We start from the raw sequence: 20,638 nt of genomic DNA, 5'->3' as shown, positions 1-20,638 counted from the left end.
GCATTACTTGGAAAAAGAAGTGAAATAACTACCAGCTGCATTAAAAATGCTCACAAATTTAAGGAGAAAAGAGGAAAAGGCTCAAACCCACTGGCCAATCTGAAGCTTTTGAGTTTATATACTCTCTATTTGAAGGAGTGTAATCAACCTCAAGACTGTGAAGTACCATGATTGTATTTGAATGATGTTGCGTCTCAAGTGTAGATAACAAAGCCTGGATTTTAAGAAAACTTTAGTTCTGATGTAGTTCAACTTTTGAGTTTTGTCAGCTATGAGATCCTACTGTCTAAAATTGTAGCACAGTGTTTATAAGGCATACTCGTTATTTAAATTTATTTGCAGCTTATAATCAGGAGGGAGACCAGCTTTTTATGCCAGTAGATAGTGATAGGACAAGGAGGAATGATTTTAAACTAAAAAAGGCAGATTTGGGTTAGGTGTTAGGAGGAAATGTTTTACTTTTAAGGTGGTGAGGCCCAGAAAAGCTGTGGGTGTCCCATTCCTGGATGTGCTCAAGGCCATGCTGGATGGGGCTTTGGGCAATCTTGCCCACAGCAGGGGCTTAGAGCTAGATGACAATATTTAGGTCTCTTCCAATCCAAGCTACTGTATGGTTCCATGATTCTATGAATAAATCCATGGGCTTCTAGCACTACAAACTAGAGGTAACAGGCTTACATTGTACCAGAGGAGGTTCAGGTTGGATATTAGGAAACACTGCTTCTCACAAAGAGCAGCCAGGCGCTGGCACAGCTACCCAGGGAGTGGTGGGGTCACCATCCCTGGGGGTATTCCAGAACTGTGGAGATGTGGCACTAAGGGATGTGGTATGGTGGGGTGGGATGGGGTGGGCTTGGTCATTTTACATGACTGGATCTTCCAATCTTAATAATTCCATGATTATATTAAGTACATCTGGAAGTACACCATACTGCAGAAGCCAGGTAGAGTAAGAAGAGCTGAAGACCATTTGGGGTGTAGGCCGATGTTATCCACTCGGTTAATAAACCAGGAGCTTACCAAATGAAAAATTAGTCCTGAAGTGCTCTGTTTTACAGACAGAACAACAGAAAGAACATACATTGCTTGGCCTAATGCTGAAGAAATCTCCGGCCATATCAGATTTTGCATCCCAAACTACTCCACTTAACCCTAAACACAACTTTGTTTTATCTTCTCTAGACAAAGTAAGGTTTGGGAGCAGCACCAGGACCTTCTACTGGGCCAGGCAGAGCCTCATCTCAGGCACTGTGTGCAGGTTGAGCACCACAATATATAGGCATCAAACTATTAGAGAGCATCCAATGGAGGGCTATGGAGATGGAGAAGGGTCTGTAGGACAAGGCGTGTGAGAGGTGATCTCCAATCTAAGGGAGGAGGTGAGTGGCCCTTCTGGAGCTGTGAGTAAGTTAGCAAGGAGGAATGAAAACAAAAACAATTCCCCTGAGCTGGTGGAAGAGACAAGTGGATTATTCCCTTGGCAACGAGTTTAATGGGACCCAGTTATTTTCTCAGCCATTCAGTTCTACGCACGTTCAGTTTCTGTGTGTTGCTCTTCCCAGTTTTAGATTTCATTTTCAACCAGAGCTCACCACACCTCCCACACATCTCAACACCAAACCACACAAGCTGCGTTGTGATGAGGCCGGGTTGGTCTGAGATAGCTCAAACACCTCTGCTGCTTTTATATTGATTTCATTTTTGTACAGTGATTTAAAGGGAGAGGAGAAAAAGAGTAACTTTGGGACTGCAAAGAGCAACGGTGCGATTAGAAGGATCAGTCGTGTCTGCAGAGTCTTATTACAAGTAATTTATATGCAAGCAAGAAAATATTCCCTATTTTCCTAGGAAAATGCCAAATTCCATAGTGATTTACACGCTTTGCAAATCTCATTGACTTCAGAGGGAGAGTCTGCAGTATAAATCACTGGACTGAAGCCTCCCAGCAACGTGGAGTAATCCCCTCGTATTTCACCTTCCACAAATCCTATCTCCAAACAGGTTCTATCACTAAGACCCCGTGTCCCCAGCCACAGACATGCAGCATACAGCCAACTTACCAGACCTCAGCTCCCCTATAACACAGAATTGCAGTTGGCATTTGCTCTGGGATGGGGCCAAGCAGTCGTTTACAACAATAGGGCAAATATTACAAATAGAGAACAGAGGGAAGAAGGTGAGAAAAGTTACCATTGATTTGAGTATGGGGGAAAAATACCCACACCCTTCCTGAGGCCAGAAACACTGAAGCTTTTTAGAGTGGCTTATTTGAAACAGCTATGGAAAAAGGATCAATGCTTGAGCAATTTAACCATAGCAGATAAACTGTTCCCTCAGACCCAAACTGGAAGGGTTTTCCCCCAGTTCTAGCTGTGGTCCATTAACCCATATTCCCTCCCCACTCAAGCCTTAGCTGTTTCACAGACTCTCACGGCTCCAATGTTCTATTTTAAATGGGCAATTTTGACACATTAAAGCTAAGCAGTTACACTTTTATTACCCTATTATACAGCACTGTGACAGATTTCCCTAAAGAGCTGATGGTAAATCACAGCCCAATTACGGGCGGGTAAACTAATGAGAACAAGAGAGAAATACATGGGGAAAAGCCACGATGACTTCACGGCGAGACCTCACCCATGACACAGGGCTTTGTGGGGCAGCATGCAGCGTTCAATGAGCCATGAGTTTTCACTATGCTTCTGGACAAGGTTTGGTTTTTCACCCCCCATGGCCCAGAAGTTGCCCCAAACCCAACCTCTGATACAACTGAGGGCATCTGATTATAGTTGGTTGGACGCTTTCCACCAACGTCACCTTGCTCAGATGATGGATGCGATCAGTTTCCCAGCTCAGCCCAGTCAATGTGGGCTTGGGATAACCCCAACCCATGCACAAGGGAAGGGTTATGAAAGCAGATGCTCAAGGCCAATGGAAAGGAACCCATTGGAAGGTCCAGCACTGGGGCACCGTGCTCCTCTCCCTTCCATTTGTATTAACAAAGCCAGGAACATGTTACAGAGGAGGCTTTAAAAGCCCCCACGGAGCTGCCAGAAACATCAAATTAGAGCACAGTCAGAGCTCATAATAAATTCACCCAAGTGAACCACACTATTGTTTAGTTACTTTCTTGGGTGAAACCCAAATGATGAAAGTAAAGGTCTACCAACAATTACACCCAAAACGCTTCTTGCCCTTGCACGAATCTCTATTTAGTTTGTGTTTCAGTGGTAGGTGGGCACACAGATCACAACTTGTGAGAGATAGATTACTGCTGCTAAAGTGGAGGGCTCCATCCCTCCTTCCACCCTTACAAAAAGCACTAAAAATGCCATTCTGAAAGAGCTTTGCTTAAAAACCATCCCAGCATTCACAGTGGCAGGTAGAAATTTCAAAAAAAAGTTAATTCAGAGCAGCAAGAGAGCAATTATCTGGCCATTTCTTGTTTGGACGCCACTGTATCCACCAGCAAGCTGTGATCATGAAGTGCTCTGTGATTCAAATCTAGCTGGATTTCTGCAGCTACTCATCTCCCTACAGAAGGTTCAACCCATCGCTGTATCCTACAGGGAAACCTGAATCTCCCTGTGTCACAGAGTCACTGAGGTTGGAAAAGGCCTCTGAAATCACCCAGTCCAACCCCAACCCACCCCACCATGCCCACTGACCACGTCCCTCAGTGCCATATGGATCTGGAACACCTCCAGGGATGGTGGCTCCATCACTCTTCGGTGAGCTGTGTCAGTGCACATCTTCTGGAAAAGACATTTTTCCTCATATACAACCTGACTCTCCCATGGGACAACTTGAGACCATCCCCTGTCATCACAGTTAACTGGAAGAAGAGACCGACCCCACCAGCAGGAATGGATTACTCGTGGTCACAAGTTGGAAGTAAAATTAACCTTTGAAGGCCAGCATGTCCCAGGAGAGCAGGTCAGACCCAACTCACTCCTCTGCACAGAGGCTTGGAATCTGCTGGCCTCTCTACTTCCATCACCCTGGTAATTATTTTAATTTGCAGCTTCCTGATCTTGGCAGAGAAAGTCTTAAGAGCCCAATCAAGAACAATTAAATGCAAGAATGAAACGAAATAAGGCGCCAAAAAGGGCTGATGTCTGCTCCTCTACCCTTCAAGTTGAATGAAAGATTAAAAGCTCAGCTTACAAGCTCCCAAGCAAACCTATAGAGGAAGGCACCATCAGAAGAGATATCTCAAAAGCCAACTATACGTGCAGCTAAGCTCTGCTACAGCCCCAGGATGCAGCCCTGCTGTCCCCATGAGCTGGGAGAAGCGATGGCTCAGCCATCCTTCCCAATGCCACGATGCTAAGCAGCCAACCATCCAAGTTTCCACATCACAAAATACACAGGGTTAATGCACCCATCCAGGAAGGAATTCTGGGGATGCTCCTCTTTCTCAGGACTCCTCACAGGTTTCATTTTAGGATATTCCCTGGCTCTTGTTATTGCCTGGCACCTTGTTTGCTCATGCTCTGCCTAAGCTGCCAACCACAAATTAAACACTTCAGTTAAAACTAGACACACGATGCTCATCTTGCACCTTTAATACTTAGTCACTAGAAACCCAACATCTGTTTTGCTTTGAGGCTTTCAACAGTGACTCAATGTTATCTACAGTTTTGGACTGCTGAAGATAAGCGTTCCAGAGGCTTTTCCCTCCCCCTAGCAACAGGGCTGCTTGCTTTCAGATGCAAGAATCAACCTCAAACACATGTTAGAGGCAAAGTTACTCAAGTCTGAAACAAGCTGAAGAGGAAGCATCCGACTCAGTTTTTTTTTCAGCTGAGGATGAAGCTTATAAAGGGGCTTACAGAGCTCCTGCTCTGTTTACAGTAATCACAATAAATGTGCTGCAATTAAAGTGACTCTGAGCATGAGCCCCCCAGCCTGCAGGCAGTCCCGGAGGGTTAGCTGTGACTTAACCTTTGCTGCCTTCAGGCTCAGCAGATAATGAAGCACCACGCATCTCCACCAGCAGCAAAGCACCTGAGGTGGATGCAGAGCTCTAGAGAAAAAAAAAGACACAGCAGCAGGAAATATCCCCACACCCAGGGACCCAATTAACTCACCGATGGAAGCCAACTTGTATCCTATTAACAAGGGAGACGCTGTGCAGGCATAAAGGCATGCACACCTGGGGAAAGGACTTCAAGGGGAACATACATTAGAGGTATGTGCAAGGGAAGAGTCTTGGACACAGCCATCCCTCGTCCTGCTGGAAGGGATCTGTGCAGCATCACAGCCAGCTGCCACACCGACCACGGACAGCCACTTCCCACCCATCTGTCAAGGGCTAATGAGCAGAATCCCCTCTAACCAGCAGGCTGGGAAACAAATCATAGATTCATTAAGGTTGGGAAAGATCTCTAAGATCATCAAGTGTAATCATCAACCCATCACCACCATGCCCACTAAACCACGTCCCCAAAGCATGGGTCTGACATGTGCTTCCCTCAGCCAGCATTGGCTTTGTGAGGTTGCAGCAGCTCCCACGTTAGATGTGGTCACGTCATGCTCAAAGGGTTTTATGATCCATGTCACCTTCTGCAGGCAGATAAGTGGCACTGCCATTTAGGATACCAACCTGGGAACACCTCTGGGTGATGGAAATTCGAAAGGCAGCATCGATCCCCGGCTCCCAGCTGCTCCATATTCAGCTCCTAAAAACTAGTATGTATCCGATGCTGTCAGAATGCTCATGACAGACCAGATCTAAGACCCATCAATTCACTTTCAGTACAGGAGGGCTAAACATATTGGAGAGAGCCCAGTGTAGGGCCACCGAGGTGCTGCAGGGTCTGGAGCAGCTCTGCTGCAGGGGAGGCTCAGGGGGATCTCACCCATGGCCACAAATCCTGGCATGGAGGTACAATGGGATGGAGTTGGGCTCTGCTCAGTGCTGCCCAGGGCCATGCTTTGAGGTACTGGGCACAACCTGGAGCCATCCAAGTAAGATTCTAACATGCAAAATATCCTACAGCAACTTGCACAGCTCAGCCCTACTGATGTGGGGCCATCACTGAGGTGATGGCACGTAGGGGAAGATGCTACAGAGGCAGCACCAGCAGCTCAAGTCTGACGATGCCTGCAACTCAGAGCTCCCCTGAGCTCTCACCCTGGCTTCCCGTGTTCATACACACTGATACAAACAAGCACTGCCATACAAACCTTCCAGACTCAAACTCTGCTCCTCATTAGTACTCGGCGGGCAAAGAAGCAGAAGAACTGGTTTGAAAAGAGAAGAGGAAAGAAAATACAGATGACTCTCGATAACACGTCTAATTAATAAAGCACAAACTCGACAGGCTGGTTTAGTCTGTGCATCCCATCTGCTTTGACTTCAGTCACGATGTTTCCCATATCCACAAGCACCCTTTTCCATACGGATGTTCTCGTGTGCTGACAAGCTGACGGCGTGCCTTCAGCACCCAGGCACATATGTTCCCCTATGGCATCACCACAAACCCTTATGTTCTTATAGGAAGAAGGGATGAACAACTGAAGATACCACTGTCCTGTGTGCAAAGGATGGTCCCCCAAAGCCTAGAAATACAATATTTCTATCTGAGTTTGCCATAACTCTTCACAGCCAGCTGCTCTCCACGGCCCTAGATAAGTGCTTATCTTCCTGCAGGGCCATAACCTCATAAATGCTGACATTATTTACTCTGTCACGCTTTAAGTGACTTTGCAATCAACTCAAATGAAGTGCTGGAGTAAAGGATGATTTATAATGATTTATTTGTGGAGTAGCTGTACCTCCCTATGGTCAGCACTCAGAGTTACAACTCCCAAAGATCAGCTTTAGACAAGAGCTTCATCCTTGTGTCTTCCTGGTGCTCCTCCTGGAAATGAATGGCAGAGAAGAGACAAAGCACAGAGTCCCACCAGCACAAAGCACCCAGATTTTATGATTCTGTGCCCTAAAAGTCTCAACAAAAAGGAACTAATGAGTAAAAAAACCGAGGAAGCAGGAAACCCCATTGAAGCACAGGTCAGTGGAGGAGGCAAGACAAGACGCGAGATGGAGAACACCAAGCATCAGCAGCAACACAATTAAGCTGCTCTGCAACTTGAAAGGAAATGGAAAGGAGGTCAGGAGGAGGTGCAGTCAGCTTAACATCACAATTACAGCAGGTGTGCTGAGATCCAGGCGTGCCATGAGAAACACCTAAGTGAGTTCAGTAAATGGCAAGTTCTGTATCGAAGCAACATCCGTGCTCCCCTGAAAAATGGCAAGAGCAAAAAGATTCCTGTGTCCCATTACTACTGGCTGAGAGGTTTTACATCTATAAGTTGTGAGAATCATAGAATGGCTTGGGGTTGGAAGGGACCTCAAGGATCACCAAGCTCCAATCGCCAGCGTAGCACTTGGGGTCAAGAGCATAGGGAACAGAAAACTTGCCCCTCAAACCAGTACAGCCTAGCAGAGCACTTTTCCTTCTTTCTCCATAGTTTTGCAAGCTGGAAACATCCACTTTATAACAAGCATTAGGAAAGAGGCAAGGACAATTTCTATGGTCAGTCACAGGCCTCCAGAACAAGAGGAAACCATTGACCAAATGTTGCTGATAGTCCTGATGTGCTCACAGACAGGCTGAGTCATTTATCCCAACCAAAAACCCAAACACCAATACAACTCAGTCTGCTCAAGATGGCAGTTCTTTGGTTTTTCTCAGGTCAGGAAGCTGCAGGGTTTCATTGCTATGGGTGAATTTCACGAAAGCAAATCTTTCAGCAACCTTAAAGGCTCAAGAGGCAGAGAGGATACAGTCAATGCCAGATAAGCTGCTACTGTATGACAGTGCACACAGGTACAAGAGAAGTTTAACCAGAACTGTGAGACTACTCTGAGCTGGTACAGGGGGAAACCAGGGCAGCAGCCAGTGCTTTGGAATAGGCACAGCAACGAGTTTCCACGGGAGCTTGTTTCTTTAAAGACAGATCTATTAGATCATCCTGTCCCCTAGAGTACGTTGTTTCCTAATGTTCTGCCCAGACCAATTTCAAATGTCAAAAGTAATGTGGGGTTTTTTTTTGCTTTTTTTTTGGGTTTTGCTTTTTAGCTTTCGTCCCCGCAGAGCCTGTCGAGGATGAGAATTTGAAGCTCTGCTCTGTCTTTCACATTAAAAATGCAATTATCGGGGCAGCCTGACTGCAGCATCTCCTGTCACACAGATTCTGCTGCAGGAGGCTGGAAGAACAGCTTGCTTTTCAAATGGAGTTAGAAAAATTAATACAAGTCTTTCAGAGCTCAGTGTTCACACGCCAATAAAATGCAGGAAAGGCATGTGCAGCCTCTAGGGAAAAGCATCCCTTACAGAAAGCCATCCATGTGGTCTTAAAAAGCACATGATGCAAGGCCCTTGAGAAGTACTTACCCTGAAATGCTCACTACTTTTAAAACAGACTTCTTCCTCTTGCTTTTCAATCTTCTCATCCAGTTAGTGAAGTAAAATCTTACCCACATAAAGGAGATTTTTAGACTCGCATCTCCTCTGGATGCAAGAGATGTTTGGCTGAGGAAAGTCATGGAGCAGAAGACTAAAGTTATAGTAGCTTCGACCTCCTCTTCCTGGATACAAAGGCTGCAAAGCATCTTGCAAGATGTAGCTTTTGTATAACCCTAAGTGCAAATTACCACTACAAGCTGGAAACATCTGGATCTAAATAGTTAAACAAGATAGCATTGTTGGGTCACATCTGGTTTCCACATTTTCTACCAAAAGGACAGAAAGGGCACCCATCAGGGTCACACATTTGGCTGCAGCTCACTCAGAGTCCCCTCACATTGGATAGCCAAAAACCAAAGGATGCAACCAGCAGGAGTGCTCCCTTCCTCAGCTCCCCATGCCCAGGCTGTCCCACCCTGTGCCAGACGTGGTCCAACACCTACAGGATGGATGGAACAACAAAGCAGTCTTTCCAAACCAAGAATGCCTCAATCTTACTCCATCTCACCTTTGCCACGTGACAGCTTATCAGCTCTACGCACACCTTGATTTCCTATTGACAGTGGGAAAATAGCACTGCCTGCTCCACTGAGAATTAACTCCTGAAGCAGTGATGGTGTGCCTGAACTCCACCAAACCCCTGCTCCATTTTAAAAGAGGAGAACACCTGGCTATGATGAGACAGGGTTTGACCCCCAGTTATTAAGCAGAAAGTACAGATATTAAGCACAAATATCAACGGTGAAATAGGCTCAGCTGGTGGCAAGAGGAGGTCACAGCACAGGAGTGAATCACTGAAATCAGCCACGTCTGGCCTTCAAGGATGTCAAGGTTTGGCATCTAATTATTAATAATGAATCCTCCGCAGTGTGTTGCCTGCTAGGAAAAAAAAGGAGAAGTGTTGCTTTTTCAGCTGCCCATTATATAAATGGAACTGAATGAGCCCCACTTCAGAACAAGTAAATCTCTTTCATATCAAGCATTAGGCGGCTCGAGTGGGAAGCAGCGGCGTCGTTAGGCATTAGACATCTTCTCCTTGGAGAAGAGATGTGAGGCTTAGTGTATTTCAAAAGCCAGCACTCCAGCAACCAGAGAAGCACAAATTCATATTTAATTTTGCATCCTTCCCTCCCCAGACAGCAAGCAGGCTGGTCTGATCCAACAGGAATACTCACCCCAGCCCCTTCCCAAGCACAAAAGCCTGCAAATAAGGCAGGCATCAATAAATGGGAATGGCAGGAGAGTTCATGGAAGAGAGCTCAAAGAAAGAAATATTAAGGATTTTCAGCTCCTCTGTTTGAAGCCAGGGAAGACTTGACAACTAGGCACCTTTGCACTCGAAGGTGCTAAAAAGCAACGCTGCTCAGAGGAAAACTACAAGTAGAAGAATGAAGTGAGCAAGTGCTCAACACAAGTGCGATTTTTGTGAACACAATTTATGGAATAGATTCTTAAAAGGAAAGGAGAATGGGCAAAGAAAGGGCCAGATGGGTACTGCCAAACTTTCTGCCTGTAGATACCTCATTACAAGACCTCCTTTTGGCTCTTGGACATGGACACATGCTCAAGAACTCAATGGAGAGGCAGGATCCAAGAACAGTTCAGAGTAGGGAGGTAAAAATGGATGAAAACGGATCCACAGCATCTTCTGTGGCCCCATTTGCAGACCTGGAGTTGAAGACAGAGTGAGGAGGAAGAGTTTGGCAGCTGAAGCAAAGACAGGAGGAAAACCAGGAACTTCTAAGCTAGGTCCAAATTAGGATAGACCAAAACTGTGCTCAGAAATGCATTCAAGTGGCTCTTTTCTTTTCCCCCATACCATTACTTTCCAATGCACCAGGCCTCTCCCTTCTGCCAAATGCTTCTACTGCTGGGATCAGCACAGAGATGGAGTTTGGTGTCATATCCAACACAGAAACAACTTTTAGAACATCCAAAGGGAGAATGCACTTCAGATAGTTCAAATTCTTCATAGGCTTTGGAGCATTTAATCCACTGTAGTGCTTTCTTCAAAGCAATACTAGGTCCCAGCTATCAGCAATGAGAAAATTGATTCCAATGTAACACCTAACACTAGAGTCTGATGGGGTCATTTGTAACCACAGGCAAAATGACCACAGATAAACTGGGGCTGCAGGGTAAGCATGAGAACAGGCTGAAGAGCTCCAAAAGGTCCCCAAAAGAGCTCCAAAAGGTCCCCAAAAGAGCTCCAAAAGACTCATTCGATGGGTACTTGAAAAACCATCTTACCTTGGACAAAAGGAATTGATGGGACAGCTCTCAGAATGCAGAGACACGAGTTGGCAGTCCAAGCTCAAGAGATGAGCTTGTGTCGCAGTCTGAGGAAGGCAACCTTTTCCAGCACTTCACCACCCTTATCTAAAAAACTTTTTTCTTGTGTTCAATCTAAATCTCCCCTCTTTTAGTCTGAAACCATGCCCCCATCCTCCATCTCACACAAAGCAATTGCCCAGCCTGTTTCTCTGGAATCACACGTGCTGTCAGTTCTACCCGCATCTCGAGGATGGCAGCCAGTCCATAGGATCAAAGGACAGGGGAAAAACCTCTTAATGTAGTCATGGCCAAAAAGCATCTTCCTGGGAGGGAGGATTTGTGATTCTGCGGCTTCGTGCCATTGGAGATGCTGGAGAAGGGGAGATAAAGAGGCAAGAATGCTCCAGTCCTGTTATTTCAGCAGTTCCCGTTACTTCAGCCTTCCTTTCATAGAATCCTAGAATGGCCTGGGTTGAAAAAGACCACAATGATCATCTAGTTTCAACCCCCCTGCTGTGTGCAGGGTCTCCAGGGACAGCTTGTGAGAGTGGCAATAGAGGCTGAAGTGACATGGGCAGTGTCACCTGTAGGATAGGACCAGGCACAGCCACCACTGGCATGGCACAGTTACCCTGAGAAGATCTTTCTGTGTTGGATGCAGATGGGGAAAAGACCTCCATGTATCAATTAAAGCTGGTTCTTGGGTGATGTCCACGTTTGTCATTAATTACTTGCAGTTCTGATGCTGCGTTGCCTTAATGAAGCAGCAGAGCAAGAAAAATTCAATATAAAATATAAAGAGGCCGTCTCAGTGGTCCAGCAATACGTCTCCAATGCTAGAGGATGGCATTTTGGCAGACAAGATTTCAGCAACCAGATCCATTAAATCCCTGTTCTACATCGTGTTCCTTGACCTGCTGGGCTGCAATAAGTTTCCAGTACACACAGCACAGAGTCCTCATGTCAGCAATTGCTGGGAAAGCTGCACTGCAAAGCACGTTAACGAAGCAACCTGAAAGGCTATAAAAAGTGATTTTAAGCATTCTGTCCCAAACTGAATCAAACTATCAAAAGGTGAGAACCAAACTGTTCCAATCAACGAGCCTCCAAAGGTTAAACCAATGGAAGAACAAACAGGAATACACAGATCCACTGCCTTGTAATGGGAGACTGAGAGGAGCAAAATCAGAATGTAGGAAAACCATACACAAAACCTCAAACTAAAACAATGCTGATTGTGAAAACAGTCTTCCCATTTCTCCCCTACATAACCTTAGAAAATAATTTAACCTCAGAAACCAAAGCTCACCAACTGTTTTCCAGCTACCAGTGCCTAAGAACAAGCCCCCACCACTGAGCCACGGCTTCCCAACCTGCCATCTGAATGAAAATGCAAATTCTACACGGCGACTGGGATTAAAAACATCTCTCTGTCTGTAACTAAATAGGTTTAAAGTCCCCTCAAGAGAAAATCTTGAGGATTATCCGTGCTTTCCAATTTATTATTCATTCCCAATTCATTTCTATTCATCTCACACTCATCATTCAGGCTCGGTGTTTGTGGTGTTAGCACCTTCTAGGAGGTGGGTGTGAAGTTGCAGCAGGGACATCACTTGGCCACGTCACTCCTTCCTCCACCTTCTCCACGGATAGGGCTGAGTAAACTGAAAACCTTCCCCACCTCTCCTTGGGTCACATCATCAGTTATCACAATACTGCTTATCAGAAAGCCCACAAGGACAAGATTGCTGTTTCACAGGGTGAGCTAAGAGATGCCCGGCTGCCTGCAAGCCATTGCTGTGATTAATAGCAGGACTTCAGGCTGGTGTAATGCACATCGAGGCCAGGAACAGATTTCCTGGCTGCAGAAAGCTCTCTAACATGAACTATGACGTAATTTACTAACACAAATTAGTAATAGCACCCCTCAGCCAGCTGCAATTTGTGAATGAAGTGTTTGAAATTCCCAGAGTACAAATCAAGACACTGACTCTGAACAGCAGGATCTCAAGCGAGGGATGGACCCCACACAAACGCAGAGAGAAAGGAGGATCCCTTTGCAAGCACTGTGAGGCTCATCACACAGCCCCATCACGGAACTGCAGCTGTTATCAGTGTTCCCAAGGGCAGCAATATCCCAAAAAGCCCCAAAGCTACCCACTCTCCTTCCACCCCATCCCATACACATCACCACTGATCGCTGATCTTCCCACAAAGGTAAAGGCAAGAATGTGTGCATACACCAAGCTGCATGCTGCAAAGTAAGAGGAAAAACTGGGTGCTGGGGATGCTTGATACAAGCCTTGGGAACCCTCTCCACGTTACCTGTAGTCAGGAGATCCCAATTTCTTGCATAAGCACTCAGTGAGGGCAAGCATATGGGCAAACTCCAGAGACCTCCGACCTCTTGCAGCTGAGCCACGTGGCCCAGGAACCTCAGCTGGCCCCAGGGCAAGGTCACTGCTGGTGGGGTGGAGACCAGACTGAGCTAAACCCTTGGGCTTGAGATCATCCCGACGATCCTGACTCCGAGAGGTTGTTTCGAAACAGCAGGCGTGATATGGGAAGGCAGCCACCAAAAAGAGGAGGCACTCTCAGCTGCAGGACAACCCAGTGCTGATTGATTCACTGCTCATACCTGAGCCGAGGCTTCCTGTCACCTATTACTTCATGTGGATACACAGAGCCCACAAGCTTGAACACGTCAAACTCCTCCTTTTCACACTGGTGTGCTGCCACAGCTCCTCAGCACCTTTCCAATCTGGCCTCTGAGGTAAACCAGTAAGAGGGTGTTAAGAGTGGCAAATGTTTCAGACCCCCAAGTTACAGATATGGGCCTTAACGTCCCTCAGCACCCATTCAAACTAAAAGAGGGACGTTTAAATTAGATGTTAGGGGGAAATATTTCACTCAGTGTGCAGTGAGGCCCTGGTATTGCTGCCCAGAGAGCTGTGGGTGCCCCATCCCTGCAGATGCCCAAGGCTATGGATCTTGTGGAGGGCAACCAGCCCATAGCAGGGGTTGGGTGGGCTTTAAAGTCCCTTCCAACCCAACCATACTGTGATTCTGTGATCTCAGTTGCAGCACATCCCATGGCTGCTGGGGTTCTCAGGCATGTCCCATTCCAACTAGGGATGCAGGATGAGGCTCTGTTCTCACTACCTGCAGTGGCAACAATGAACCTACCAGCACAGGGTGGTGTTATTCATCTTGTGCTTCACGGGTCATCGCAGTGGAAGCCAGGAAGGATGCCTGCACCTCGCCTTTGTCAAACAGAGGCGAATTTCAGGGGAAGGAATTTGGCAAGCAAATGAAAAGAGATCAGGGCTGTCTAACCAGAAGACACAGCAACGTGGTTCTCCCTCCCAAATATGCCCTCAGCTCCACCTCCCTGCTCCCTCCCACCTGCAGTGTCTGCCTTTGGTCTTGCACACAGGATCTAATTTAGCTATAGAGTTGCAGGAGATGGCGTGGCACAACCTGACTCATGCAGGAGGCAGAGGTTACATTCTTGTCAACGCTTCTGAAGCTGCAGAACACTTGTGTTCCATCTTGGGCCCAAATTAACATTAATTACTGCACACAAAATGGAGCTGCTTCAACAGGAGGAAATTAGGACAACAAATTATCCTGGAATAGAGAGGACTTGATGCTTAAGGAAGCAATCTGTCTGTATGCGGGATAAAAAGGGCATTCCAGCCATACATGGTGGAAACAAACTGTCCCCACTATCATTTTTAGCAAGTGGCCAACCTCAGTGCTTGTTACAGTAGCCACCAGGGCTTCCTACACTGAAACCCAACCCACACACAGCAGTCTGGAGTATTGCTATCAAAACTGCAGCCACAGTAAACACAGAGGTCTCCTATGTGTGTAACCAGGGCAGAAGCAGAGCTGATGACCACTGATCACAGCTTTGGGTCAGCGCAGGGATCACAGGCCATCCTCGCCACGTGGGTTTCTGTGATCACACTCTGGTTGCTGCCACAGCTCCAAGGCCACAAATGCAGCTCATTCATTCACAGCCAGCTCTCATTGCTCAACATAAACACAGACTGCGCTGCGGCGAAACCAGCACGCTGCTCAGCACACACCAACGAGCAGGCATGCATCCAGAAACAGGCACAGATCTGGAGTTGCCCACGCTGAGCTTAGCACCATCAGCACCACTGTGATTGCTCTGACACGTGGCCACATTCACAAGCGTGGTGCACAGTCACAACAACCCCGCGTGGTGCGACAGGAGTGGGGCAGAGCAGCTGGGAAGCTGTATGGAGGAAAAGGATCTGTTGGTGCTGATGCTGAGCACGGTGAGCCAGCAGTGTGCTCAGGTGGCCAAGAAAGCCGATGGCATCCTGGCTTGAACAAGAGGTAACGGCTTCAAGCTGCACAATGGGAGGTGCAGACTGGATATTAGGAAAGATTTCTGCTCCTAAAGAGTGGTGATGCAGTGGCACAGGTGCCCAGGGAGGTGGTGGGGGACACCATCCTTGGACACGTTCAAGAACCACAGAGATGTGACATAGTGGGCATGGTGGGGATGGGTTGGGGCTGATGATCTTAGAGGTCTTTTCTGAACTTAATGATTCTGTGCTTCTGCAGCAAACCAGAGAGGCAGTCTTACTGCAGCTGGGCTACAAAGCACACAAATGTGTGCTTTGTAAAAAACCAAACCTGAGACAGGGGAGGTTTAGGTTGGATATGAGGAGGAAGTTTTTCACACAGAAAGTGGTGACGCACTGGAACAGGTTGCCCAAGGAGGCTGTGGATGCCCCATCCCTGCAGGCATTCAAGGCCAGGCTGGATGTGGCTCTGGGCAGCCTGGTCTGCTGGTTGGTGACCCTGCACATAGCAGGGGGTTGAAACCAGATGATCATTGTGGTCCTTTTCAGGCCATTCTGTGATTCTATGAAAGAAGCTGCCCAGGGAACAGTAAGGATGTACAACCTCAAGAGTGATAGCTGAGCAGATGTGTAACGTGGCACATGCTGTGTCTGAGAAGAGGCCTTCCAGTGGCTTTATGGGTTTACGGAAAGGAAGACTTGGAAAGAAAGCCATTCTCTGTCAGAGAAATAGAAAGCACAGCTGGTTCAGACCAGGCGCTCGCAATACCTGGGAGCAGCTGTTCCTGAGGAAGATGCAAGAAATCACTCCAGACAGCCAGAGAACCGTTTACTTATCAGGAAATCTCTTCCTAATCCCTGCATAAAGTGATTAAACACAATGGCACATACCCCATATATTAAATATTAATCCTTCCTAATGTGGCTGCCGATGTTCTGGTTATCCAGCTCAGGTATGAAATGCTCACAGCATGCAATCCCTTTTCCATCCCTAACCACATAAATCCAACACACAAACCCCAGTGCAAGGCAGCAGAAATATTTTGTGACCCAATTAGAGAACAAGGCTGGTATCTGGTGATACTCCCTGAGCCTCGCAGCGAAATGGGATGGCCCCAAAAACAGCCTAGCAGCAGGGAAGGAGTTAAGAGCAGAGAGATGAATCAGCCCCCTGCCATAAACAGAGACATTTCCTACCTCTTAGCTCTAGTGCTTCTTCCTGTCCGCAGGCTTCCGAGATGCCTGTGTACCTGGTCACATTCAAATGATTTCCACCGCAACAGGAAAGAGAGGCATTTGGTTTATTTTAAGAGGAAAACCTGATTTGTGAATGAGACCAGAAAATGGCCATAAAGGCCAACCTCCCTCCCATCCAGCACCAACACGGAGGTGTCAGCCAGGAGCTGGTGCATCTGCTCTACTGTCTGCGGCTCTGCCGAAGCATACGGGCACCACGTTTTGGCCAGAAAGCATGAACAAAGTGTTACCATGGGGAGAAAAATAGAAAAATAAAGGTATTCTGCCAGCACTGCATTGAACTGTAGCGATTCCATAGTGACTCCGTGGGGTTTCAAACCTATCTGGGAGACGAGCAGCATACAAAACCCTGCAGCTCCCACGCTCGCTGCACAGCCATCGCCCAGCACTTTGCATGCAAAGCAAAGTGGCTGACATGGCTCAGTCCATGCATACCGTCCTGCTGACCTGGGATCCCCCTCCTGCTGAAGAGCTCAGCCTCCAAAATCCCCCAGCAAAGAGGGTCTGAGAGGAACAGACAGCGGAGACACGGAGAGAAGGATTTCAGAACGCTCTTCCATGAGGATGTTAACGTTGGACGTGACCCAACGGCACAGAGCTGCACAAAGCATCAGTTATGTGAGGGTGACATTTCAGAAAAGCAGAGCCATGTATCCTATTAGCTCGAAAACAATACAGCCAGATCAATGCCAGGACAGCGGTGTCCCTGGAAACATCTCTTTTCTCTAACTAACACCGAGCAGAAACTCTGGAACACCCCCTCCAAAGCCCCTCCAGGATATCCCCACCCCAAAGGACAGAGCACAGCAACGCCCGTTTCTTTTCCAGCCAGTCCAGAAAGCAAACCTCCAAACCTCTTCAAGGCACACAGCGAGCTTCCCACCAACCACGGGCACAGAGGGGATGAGTAATATTTGAGCTGCACAGAGAAACGCTCTGCAAACGCCCCGAGTAAATTCCTGAGGCTCTCAGAACCCCATCCCTCCTCCTTACGAAACGGCCCAGCTGGAACCTCGCAGCTCTCATTTTTCCTCATACAGCCCTGACACGGGGCTGGGATGCCTCCGGATCTTAACAGGAGGTGTTTAGCGAGAGGAAAAGATATTAATGATAATAATTAAAAAGCCTGCCTTCCTTCTTGTCGTGTTCTTCATTCTCGATGGCGTGGGAGGGGAAAGACGAGCAAAGGTTGGCCGGGAGGAGAGCAGCACAGCGTGGTCGTGAAGGTTGGGATGGAGCTTTGCCATCGTCGGACCCAACCAACGTCTGCCCCTTTTCTCCAACACCTCCAGGGACGCTCACTGTTTCCCTGCCCGATCCACTCCAATGCATCACAGCTCTTTCGGAGGAGAAACGAGGAGAAACGATCCCCGCAACCCAACCAACCCCCAAATGCCCAACTTAAGGCCGTCGCCTCTCGACTTATCGCTACCGACCCCCCCCCAAAAAAAAAAGTTTGGGGGCTTCCTTTAAGCGAACCCAGGAGCCCGGAACGATGAGGCCGAGCTCCACCGCACGGAAAGAAGGGAAAAGGATCCACTCGCGGAACCCCCCCCCCCGCCGCCGCTGCTGCTCACCTGCGGGCGCGGGGCCGGGCCCGCTGCTCTCTCCCTCTCTCCCCGCCTCTCTCGCCGCCGCCCAACGGCTCCGCTGCGAGGCCGCGACGGCCGGGAGCATGGACGGAGGGAAGGGACGCGGCCGCAGGGGGTTTGGTGCGGGGCCCGGCGCTGTCCAACGCCGCCTCTCAGCGCCCCGCCGCGGGGCTGCCGGCCATCAGCGGCGCCCCCGCTGCCGCCCGCCCGCTCCCGCTCCCGCCGCCGCCGCCGCCGCCATGGTGCGGCTCCATGCAGGGCGCGCACCGCTGACAGGGGCGGGGCGGGACGAGGGGCGGGGATAGTGGGGGCGGGGCTACGGGCAATGGGCGGGGCTAATGGGCGGGACCAATGGGCGGGACCGATGGGCGGGACAGATGGGCAGGACCAATGGGTGGGACCAATGGCAGGACCAATGGGAGGGATCAATGGGCGGGGTCAACAGGCAGTGCCAATAGGATGGGTTAATGGGCGGGGCTACGGCCGGTAGTGGGCGGGGCGAGAGTTTGGCAGGCGATCCCGTAGTGCTGTGGTCCTTTCCAGGCGGGTTCCATGTGCTGAAAGCACGGCTTGCAGCGAGCTCAGCTGGGGATAGGGCTCCTGCTCACACCGAAAGCCGGAGAAGGGATGGGAACGCCTAATTAATAGGGTAGAATCATAGAGTGGTTTGAGTTGGAAGGGACCCTTGCAGGCCATCTGGTCCCACTCCCTGCACTGAACAGGGATGCCCACAGCTCCATCAGTGCTCACATCCCCATCCTGCCTTACCTTGGGTGTCTGCAGGGCTGAGGCACCCACCACCTTTCTGGGAAATCTTTGCCAGTGCTTTGCTACCCTTAGCGTAAAAAAACATTTTCCTTATGTCCAATTTAAATCTTCCCTCTTTTAGATAGAAACCATTTCCCCATGTCCTACCACAACAGACCCTGCTGAAGTTCTGCCACCTTTCTTCTCATAGCCCCCTTTAAATATAGAACGTTCCACCCATTTTAGCACATAAATCCCCAGTCATGAGCTGGAAGCTCATGAAGGTGCATACAGCAGCACTATGGGGATTGCTGAGTGGGTGCAACAGAAGTCACCACCTGAGCTTGGTGCCAATCTCACAAACTGCTTATGGGGCAGAGAAATATTTTCTGCTGAGCTTTTACCTTTATTTCAACACAAAATGACATCAACCTGACCCAACCAGGATGTGCTGTGCTCTGCTCATTCCATCAGCATTCTCCCGCTCTGTTTGAAACCTGGGTTTTAGCTTGGGTCTTTGAGGGCTCAGTGTTCTCCTCCAGGACCCTGTCCTCATGACACGGGGATATTAAAGAATCACAGGAGTTGGAAGGGACCTCTGGATATCCAACCTCTTGCTAAAGCAGCTTCCCTATATCAGGTAACACACGAAAGCTTCCAGATGGATTTAGGAATATCCACAGAGAAGGAGAATCCACGTTTCGTGTTTGTATTCATATCACACTGCTGCCATCTGCCGGCTTGTGCCCGGAGTTGTGAAGCAGTTCTCCTTGCTCAAAGTCACGGCTTTTGGGGAAAACGTGTGACTCTGAATTTGGACTTTTTTTTTTCTGGTTGTTGTTGTTGACGCAGTGGAAGGAAGGGATGCCATTCAGAGGGACCTCAACAAACTTGAAATGTGGGCCCGAGTGAATCTAATGAGGTTCAACACAGCAAAGTGCAAGGTTTGGCACTTGGGCCGGAGAAATCCCAGGCATCCATACAGACAGGAAGGAGCGGCCCTTGAGAGCAGCCCTGCAGAGAAGGACCTGGGGGTCCTGATGGATGAAAAGCTGAACATGAGCCAGCAGTGTGCTCTTGAAGCTTGGAAAGCAAATGGGATCCTGGGCTCCATCAGAAGAGAGGTGGCCAGCAGGGACAGGGAGGTGATTGTCTCCTCTACTCTGCTCTTGTGAGGCCCCATCTGCAGCACCCTTGGTACTGTACCCAGGGACAGCCTGGGGCTCCCAATACAAGAAAGACAGAGAGCTGTTGGAGAGGGTGCAGGGGAGGGCTACAAAGATGATCAGAGGGCTGGAGAAGACAGATGAAGACAGGCTGAGGGAGCTGGGCTTGTTCAGCATGGAGAAAAGAAGGCTGCGGGGTGACCTCATTGCAGCCTACAGTACCTAAAGGGAGCCTACAGACAGGAGGGGAGTCAACACTGTGAAAGGGCAGATAACAGCAGGACGAGGGGAAATGGTTTGAAGTTGAGGAGGGAAGATTGAGGTTGGATGTCAGGGGGAAGTTCTTCAGAGAGAGCGGTGAGGTGCTGGAACAGCTGCCCAGAGAGGCTGTGATGCCCCATCCATCCCTGGAGGTGTTCAAGGCCAGGTTGGATGGGGCCCTGGGCAGCCTGGGCTGGTATTAAAGGTGGAGGTTGGTGGCCCTGCCTGTGGTGGGGGGTTGGAGCTTCATGATCTTTGAGGTCCCTTCCAAGCCTGGCCATTCTGTGGTATGATTCTATGACGTGATTCCGTGATTTGTGGTGGCAAAGAACGATTCGGGGCGTCAGGAATTTATAGCTGATGATAACACAGCACTATGAACATTAAACCTGTCCAGACTCTCGAGTTTAGGGCGCTCCGAGCCACATTAGGGCCCCAAGGCCCGGGCCAGGCCTGTGTCTCCTCCCAGGGCTCCGCCTATCACCGCCCTTCCGTCGGGGACGGACGGGCGCGGTGACCAA

The 20,638-nt window shown here is 48.8% G+C and overlaps 1 protein-coding gene across 1 annotated transcript in view; it reads right to left on the bottom strand.

Annotated features, from left to right (window-relative positions):
• Positions 1–18,030, bottom strand: part of PTPRA (protein tyrosine phosphatase receptor type A) — a 95,757-nt gene extending 77,727 nt beyond the window's left edge. The window contains exon 1 of the mRNA XM_042870903.1: positions 17,929–18,030. The gene's annotated coding sequence lies outside the window, so the exon portion shown is untranslated. The remainder of the gene's footprint in view (positions 1–17,928) is intronic.
• Positions 18,031–20,638: the final 2,608 nt, after the last annotated feature.

The sequence above is a fragment of the Lagopus leucura genome, unplaced genomic scaffold (genome assembly GCF_019238085.1).
Source record: "Lagopus leucura isolate 7727_CA_CO unplaced genomic scaffold, USGS_WTPT01 Super-Scaffold_100004, whole genome shotgun sequence".
NCBI classification, from domain to species: domain Eukaryota; kingdom Metazoa; phylum Chordata; class Aves; order Galliformes; family Phasianidae; genus Lagopus; species Lagopus leucura.
The sequence above is the reverse complement of the archived record's forward strand: the minus strand, read 5'-3'. Positions and strand labels throughout refer to the sequence as shown.